Genomic DNA, 8333 nt, shown 5'->3' with positions numbered 1-8333 from the left:
ACTTAATATTTATTACACATGTATGTAAATCTGTTAAGAATCAAATTGAACACCTTTGTGTGCAAACTAATGTACTATATGTTAGAGTAATAAATTCATTTTCTTAGTAATTAAATTATATTGATATAATTACTAAGTTACCAGATCTACTAGTTCCTTTGGTCTAGAAGCCTTCCATTGAGATTGGGGTTTTGAAAGTTTCAAGGGTTGAGGAACTTTTTATAGAATATCTTGAAGAAGGAGAGGTAATGTATAATGGTTTTGAGGAAGGCTAGAGTTCCATCAAGATGGTGTTGCAAAATGGCCAAGCAGAGGAGGAGGTAGAAGAATAAATATAATAAATGCATGAGAAGAAGGGTCATGGGGGCAATGGAAAATTTGGGGAGGGAAGCAATTAGGAGAATGGGTCAAATATGTTTCTCAACTAGAAGGAGAGTATTGCATTGGACATTGATACTAGTCCACCTCATAGCAAGATCACCAATGTTGGTGATGGCCTTGTTAAGGAGATCACTACCAATCAGAAATTTACCTATAAGCCTACAAGACTTCATCCCTTAGTAGTGCTAATGGTGGTAATTATGGTTGAATGTGTTTGAAATAGAAAATGAAATGAAGGGTGTTTTGCATGACACTATTCATTCATCATAGGTTGTATGGATTCAAACCCACAACCAAGCTTTTATACCATTATACAAATTACAAATTATAAGACTATGTCTTTCATGATAGTCTCATTTTCATTTTGGCAAATGAAGAATGACTTTTGGATAAAACATAATAAATACTTCCAAATACAAATGAAGCCAATGTATTGTATTATAAGCTCAAATGGTAAAGACCAAGCCCATTATTAAGGTGTAGCATTTATAATTGTCAGGTTCATGTGAAGAAGTCATTGTTCATATTCTCATTGTTGTGTAATTTGATGAGAAGAAGAATACAATGATATAGAGGTTGATAGTGACTTAAAACTTTACAAAATGCAATCAATGAGAATTTTACATTGAGGGGGGAGTAATAATCAATGTTTCATTCTCATTGTTTGACAAACTCTTATATAAAGAGGGAGTAGACAGATGATATGGTTTCGTCTTCTTTCGAGAATCTTAGTCATATTGTTTGAGAAGGATTCATGATACAACTACTATACTTAGCGTGATCAATTGATGCTAAAAACCTTAGTATTGATGCTACAAACCTTAGTATTGAAATAATTTAACCTCTGCAATTCCAAGCATAATATGATTAGCATACAATGGTACTTGAACAAAGAACACTAATAAATATTGAAGATGTGAATTAATAATACCATTTCATAGATGATTTTGGCATCTCACCCTTTATCACTTGTGCGTCAACTTTATTAGCCCTCTTCTTTGGTTACCTACAAATGAAGAATTAGCACAGTAAAAAATCTAAGATAAGATTAAAAAAATGGGTCCTATTAAAGAATCTAATATAAATTCAAATAATGTATCTAGATTCTAAACAAATCAAAACTAAATGTCATCACTTACACATCATAACAATACGGTCCACCTTAGTCATGTGATAGTCTTGGGGAAGAGGTTGTAACATTGTATTTGGATCCAATTGATCACTTTTTCTCTCTCTCCCAATTCAATCTAATGAGCCAACTAGGTCTGCTCGACATTTTAATGTCTCAAGTATTGCCTCATGGTCTGACTCGCGAACTTTCCAAAGAATCTTATTATGTGGTTTTCCACCATATTTTATCAAGTGAACATTTGATGCGACAAAAAGGTTTGAATAATGAAGAATCTTACTCTCTGTTTGCCAATCCTTGAATAACCACAAGTTAGGATTCTTCATAGGATATTGTCTAAGCCATGTGCCTATTACAACCACTGCACCAACATGGTACTCTAAACCTTCACCATCTATAACCGAGTGATCCAATTTTTGTTTGGCTTCAACGCAACGACACAAATAATAATCTGTCCCTTCTTCATTGTCTTTAGGTGCAATAACAACAAAAACATGGCCTACAGTGACAAATGTACAAAATGCTATCATTAATTCAGAAAATACTTGGGTAAAAGTTATAAAGTTACATAATGAAATTACAAAGATATATATATATATTATACCAGGTTGCACTAGATCTGACAAGCGGTCAAAGTCAATAGATAAATCCATCTCTACCATTTTTAGTGCTTGTCAGGGATTATAGGTGTCAATTGGGTCCAAAACCCATATATCCCATTTGTCCACCCATTCAATTGACTCACAGTCATCCCAATTTTCCTCTGCACATGATGGACAATAGCATGCCATTTTTCATGTGTGGATACACTATGAACCTGCATTAGAGCTTCTAAAAGAGTGTAACTCACTAGACCCTGTTAGTGTGCAACAATCCTAATATGGTGCAATGTTAGTATTATCTATCAACCAAAAAATCTATGAATTGTAGACTCACCTTCCTTAACTGGACCCATTGTAGCATTACACCATTGGACGATGGATTTTGCATCTATCAATATTGCTCCATCTTTTTACTTTAGTTCTTCATGAGCCAAGGCTCTTTTAATGCATGCGCCTGCACAATTATGCTCTCCCTTACCATGACCAGCCTTTGTGAAATTCCACATATATTGAATTCTACACAACATGTGCATCCTGCTCAACCAATAGAACATCCGTGCATTCTTGAATTGAGATGCACAATTGTCTGACCAAATAATGTGTTGATGATATGATATGCCCCTGTTAGCAAAATCTCCATAAAATAGTTGAAAATAACCATGTACAAACTCTGTAGAATGTGATCAATCATCGTTGATGTAAAAATGGTATTCCCTCAAAATCTTCCTGTCATCCTCTATACTTGTAGGTGAATGCATGAATGTTATGTGAACAAATATAAAAACATGTTAGGATGTATAATACTTTGATTGCACCTCATTTTGTGGTTGTAGTGTGTAGTTCTTTGCAAAATCTACACCTGAAACAATGGTATCTAATGGAAATGTATCCTTACACAACTTGAATTGCAAATCCAACCATCGAGCTCTATGGGTATGCCTTGCATACTCGTACGTAATCTTTTCACGAAAAATCTTCATGAACTCAAACACTAGAATCTTTTCAATAACTAGATCACATCTTTTACCATGTTTCCAATCTTTTAGAGCATATATCACTGTCTTGAATTTTCTATAATCTACTATTTCATTTCCAATTGCATGTGTACTATCCATATGTTGACAAGTTGATAAAAGTTGCAAAGAACCACAAAATAAGCACGTACCATCCAAGCATGATGTCTTGTAAAAATGTTGGCCATCCCCTATTTCACATAAAATGTTGGATATGAATTACCTTGAAGATCTTGGTGGCTCTTTTATGTCACAATCCTGCAAAACAAACTGAGAATGCAAAACTACGCCTATGTGCCTAAAAATATCAAAATGGTTAGAAAATTCAATATGTATCCTATAACAACAAGTTGTGCATGTATGATTTATTTTCACATAAAAAGGTTTACCCATCTCAAAAAATCTTTGACTTATTTGAATTTGAGGATACATACCAATAAATTTTGCAAAAAATTGTGTCTGAGTTGAGTCCAAAAAATGTTTCGCATGTGGCTCGCAATTTCGGCTACCAATCCTCCTTCTTAAAACATCTCTTTGATTAGGAGAAACACGTGTGTTATGTTTCCAAAAATCTTTGATCAATGATTTCAAGGCTTCACTAATTTCTTTATCCTTTCGTGGTAGTCTATCACTAAATTTCCATAACTCATTTTTTGTTGGATCTTCTAATCTCTCACACCTTAGCATGGCTCTCCTTAAGGTACCTCTACCAATTTTTAATGTTTTTCTTGTTTTTCTCATGAGTCAAGCTTTCTTCATTTGGCTACTTACTATTGTCAATGTGAGTACTCGTCTTGTGATATTACTATCTTTGGTGCGTGATTTAGAACCCACTTTGTCATAAGCACTCATTAGATTCTTTACAATATTTCTTTCATTTGAATCATCCATCGTTCTTAGCCCAAGAATCTTCATGATAGGCTTAAATTTCAAATTCCTCATCATTTCAACAAATAATTGGCATTGACCTATAATATTTAATTCTTCAAAAAATAATCTCCACATATGATTAAATTTTCTTTGACAAGTACACTTTCTAATCTTGTCAGGCATTGATTTCAAAATGTTAGTATCAATATCAATCAAATATTTTTGTTTTCTAAAACAAATTCTAGAAGGTGTTCTACTCTCTTCAATTCTCTCAACATTTTGAACATCAATATAAGGTTGAGTTTAATGCATACCTTGAACCAAAGATGAATATCACCTACTTGATGTGTTGATGTTGTGCTTTCAACATGACATGATGGAGTGTGTATATCGTCAGATGTATAAGTCAGTGTCTCTTCAACATGAGAGGATGATATGATTTCAACATTGGAAGATGGTGTAGCGAATGATATGACTCCAACATTCAAAGATGGTGTAGCAGACGATATAACTCCAACATTGGAGGATGGTGTAGCTTCACAATTCAATTGTCTTCTTGAGTGTAATAATCTCATTCGTTCTCTTTGTCTTTCTAATTCTTCCTCCTTGTTTCTTTGTACTGATGGTTCTTGATCGTCTTCAAAAGTTAATTCTTCATCATTGCTTTGCAATATTCTTTGTTCACGTAGTAATTTCATTTTATCTCTTTTAATTGTCAAATCTCTCTCCCTATCTGCATTTGTTTGAATCTTTGGTTTCTTCCTTGGCATGATGATGATTTCTACATGTCAAATTATTCAAACATCCGAATTACTTAAAATGTGTAAATTAAAAATTATTCAATTGCGTATAAAAATTATAATTATTTGAACGAATACACAATATATATCAAACGACTTGTCAAATTTCTAACCATTTCGAAATAACATTTTATTCAAACATACAATTTTCAATGAATTCACTATATATTACATAACATATCAAATTATAATCAAATTTGTATCTATATATCGACAAACAATATTTAAAATGGATTGCACTAACCTTTTCTATTAAAGGAATATTCAAAAATTCTTCAAATCACATATCCAATGATTGAATTTGGTGTTTGCTAGCTTCCAAAAGTGTTGAAATAGTGTTTGCTAGATGTTGAAACCCGTGTTTTCTATCGGAATAATAGAGAGCATAACCGACCAAAAGTTAAAAATGGATGAAATGGGCGCCAGGGTTGGTTTTTGACCCATTTTTGGTGATTCGAGATAGTGTGTATGCACTATAGCACGTATGCACTATAGCACATATACACTATCTCAAAACACATCACTCCCCACCCTCCCTACTCTCTATCCCATCCCCTCCCTCTCTCTCTTCCTACTCTCTCCCATCCTTTACTCTCTCTCACTCTCCCTCTCCCACCACCTACTCTCTCTACCTCTCTCACCCCCTCTCCTCTCCCATCCTCAGATCTTTAGATCTCTCACACACACTCTTATCCCCCCTATCTCTCTCCCTCTCCCTCTCCTACCACCTAATTTCTCTCCCCCATCCCCTACTCTCTCTCTTCTCTCCCATCCCCTACTTTTTCTCTCTTACACACATTCCCATTCCCCCTCTCTCTCCCTCTCCCACTACCTACTTTCTCTCCCCCATCGTCATACTCTCTCTACCACCCCCTACTCTCTCTCACACACTCACACTACTACTACCTGCTATCTCTCTCTCTCTCTCTCTCTCTCTCTCTCTCTCTCTCTCTCTCTCTCTCGTTCTCTCTCTCCCTCTCTACTTTCTCTCTCCCCCATCTTGTACAAGCTGTCTCTGCCTCTCCCACTCTCTCTCCCATTGCCTACTTTCTCTCCCCCATCCCCTACTCTCTCTTTCATCTCCCATCCCCTACTCTCTCACACTCTCACACTCTCCCCCTTCCCCTACTCTCTCTCTCCTCTCCCATCCCCTACACTCTCACACTGTCACTCTCTCCCATCCCCTACTCTATCTCTCTTACACATACACCCCCATCCCCCCCTCTCTCTTTCCCTCTCCCACCACCTACTTTCTCTCCCCCATCGTCATACTCTCTCTCTACCACCCCCTACTCTCACACTCTCACACTCTCTCCCATCCCCTTCTCTGTCTCTCTTACACACACACTCCCATCCCCCTCTCTCTTTTCCTCTCCCACTGCCTACTTTCTCTCCCCCATCGTCGTACTCTCTCTCTGCCACCCCTACTTTCTCACAACACATCACTCCCTATCCTCCCTACTCTCTATCCTCCTTGCTCTCTCTCCCATCCCCTCCCTCTCTCTCTCTTCCTACTCTCTCCCATCCTTTACTCTCTCTCACTCTCCCTCTCCCACCACCTACTCTCTTTACCTCTCTCACCCCCTCTCCTCTCCCATCCCTAGCTCTTTAGATCTCTCACACACACTCTTATCCCCCTTATCTCTCTCCCTCTCCCTCTCCTACCACCTAATTTCTCTCCCCCATCCCCTACTCTCTCTCTTCTCTCCCATCCCCTACTTTGTCTCTCTTACACATATTCCCATTCCCCCTCTCTCTCCCTCTCCCACTGCCTACTTTCTCTCCCCCATTGTCGTACTCTCTCTACCACCCCCTACTCTCTCTCACACTCACACTACTACTATGTACCATCTCTCTCTCTCTCCCTCTCTACTCTCTCTCTCCCCCATCTTGTACAAGCTCTCTCTGCCTCTCCCACTCTCTCTCCCATCGCCTACTTTCTCTTTCCCATCCCCTACTCTCTCTCTCTCATCTCCCATCCCCTACTCTCTCACACTCTCACACTCTCCCCCATCCCCTACTCTCTCTCTCCTCTCCCATCCCTTACTCTCTCACACTCTCACTCTCTCCCATCCCCTACTCTATCTCTCTTACACATACACCCCCATCCTCCCTCTCTCTTTCCCTCTCCAACCACCTACTTTCCCTCCCCCATTTCCGTACTTTCTCTCTTTGCCACCCCCTACTCTCACAATCTCACACTCTCTCCCATCCCCTATTCTGTCTCTCTTACACACACACTCCCATTCCCCCTCTCTCTTTTCCTCTCCCAATGCCTACTTTCTCTCCCCCATTTTTGCACTCTCTCTCTGCCACCCCCTACTTTAACACTTTCACACTCTCTCACATCCCCTACTCTCTCACTTTCATAGATACACACACTCTTATCCCCCCACTCTTCTTCTTCTCTCCCATCCCCTACTCTCTACATCTATCACACACACTCCCATCCCCCCTATTTATCTCCCTCTCCCTCTCCCTCTCCCTCTCCCTCTCCCACTTCCTCTCCTACCGCCTACTGTCTATCTCTCTCAAGTTCTCTTTCTTCCTCTCTACTCTCTCTCTCTCTCTCATCCCTTACTCTCACTCTCTCTCTCTCTCTCTCATCCCTTACTCTCACTCTCTCTCCCATCCCCTACTACTTTCTCTCAAACTCTCACACTCTCTCCCATCCTTTACTCTATCTCTTATAAATAAATACACATTCCCATTCTCCCCCCTCTCTCTCTCTCACAGTCCTTGTCCCACTGCCTACTCTCTCCCATCTCCTACTCTATCTCTCTTAAATGCTTCCATTCCACCTCTCTCTCCCTCCCACTCCCTCTCTTACCGCCTACTCTCTCTCTCTCTCACTCTCTCCCTCTCTCTCCCATCCCTCTACCATTGCCTACTCTCTCTATCTCTCTCTCCCCTCTCTCATTCTTGACTCTCTCTCTTTCACACACAAACACACACCCATCCCCCCTCTCTCCTCTTCCATCCCCTACTTTTTCTCTCACTTGCTCTCCCTCTCCCACTGCCTACTCTCTCTCTCTCACTCTCACTCTCACTCTCTCCCTCTCCACTCTCTCTCTCTCTCTTCTACCCTTTAGTCTCTCTTAAATTTTCACACTCTCTCCTATCCCATACTCTCTCTCTCTCTCTCTCTCTCTCTCTCTCTCTCACACACACACACACACACACACACACACACACACACACACACACACACACACATTTCTATTCCCCCTGTCTCCCCCTCTCCCACTCACTCTCCCATTGCCTACTCTCTCTTCCATCCCCTACTCTCTCTTGAGCTACTTTTTCTTCCCCCTCTCCGATTCCATACTCTCTCTTTCACACACATGCACTCCCATCCTCCTCTCTCTAAAGTTATTCCTCTCCCACTCTGTCTCCCATCGCCTACTCTCTCTCTCCCCCATCCCCTACTCTTAATCTCTCTCTCCCATCCCCTACTTTAAATCTCTTTCCCCCATCCCGTACTCTCTCTTTTCCACCCCTACTCTCTCTCACACTTCCTCTCTTTGCCACCCCTACT

Source organism: Cupressus sempervirens, chromosome 5, assembly GCF_028749045.1.
Source record: "Cupressus sempervirens isolate cs-2001-9-10 chromosome 5, ASM2874904v1, whole genome shotgun sequence".
Taxonomy (NCBI): domain Eukaryota; kingdom Viridiplantae; phylum Streptophyta; class Pinopsida; order Cupressales; family Cupressaceae; genus Cupressus; species Cupressus sempervirens.
This window is presented reverse-complemented; position numbering follows the sequence as displayed.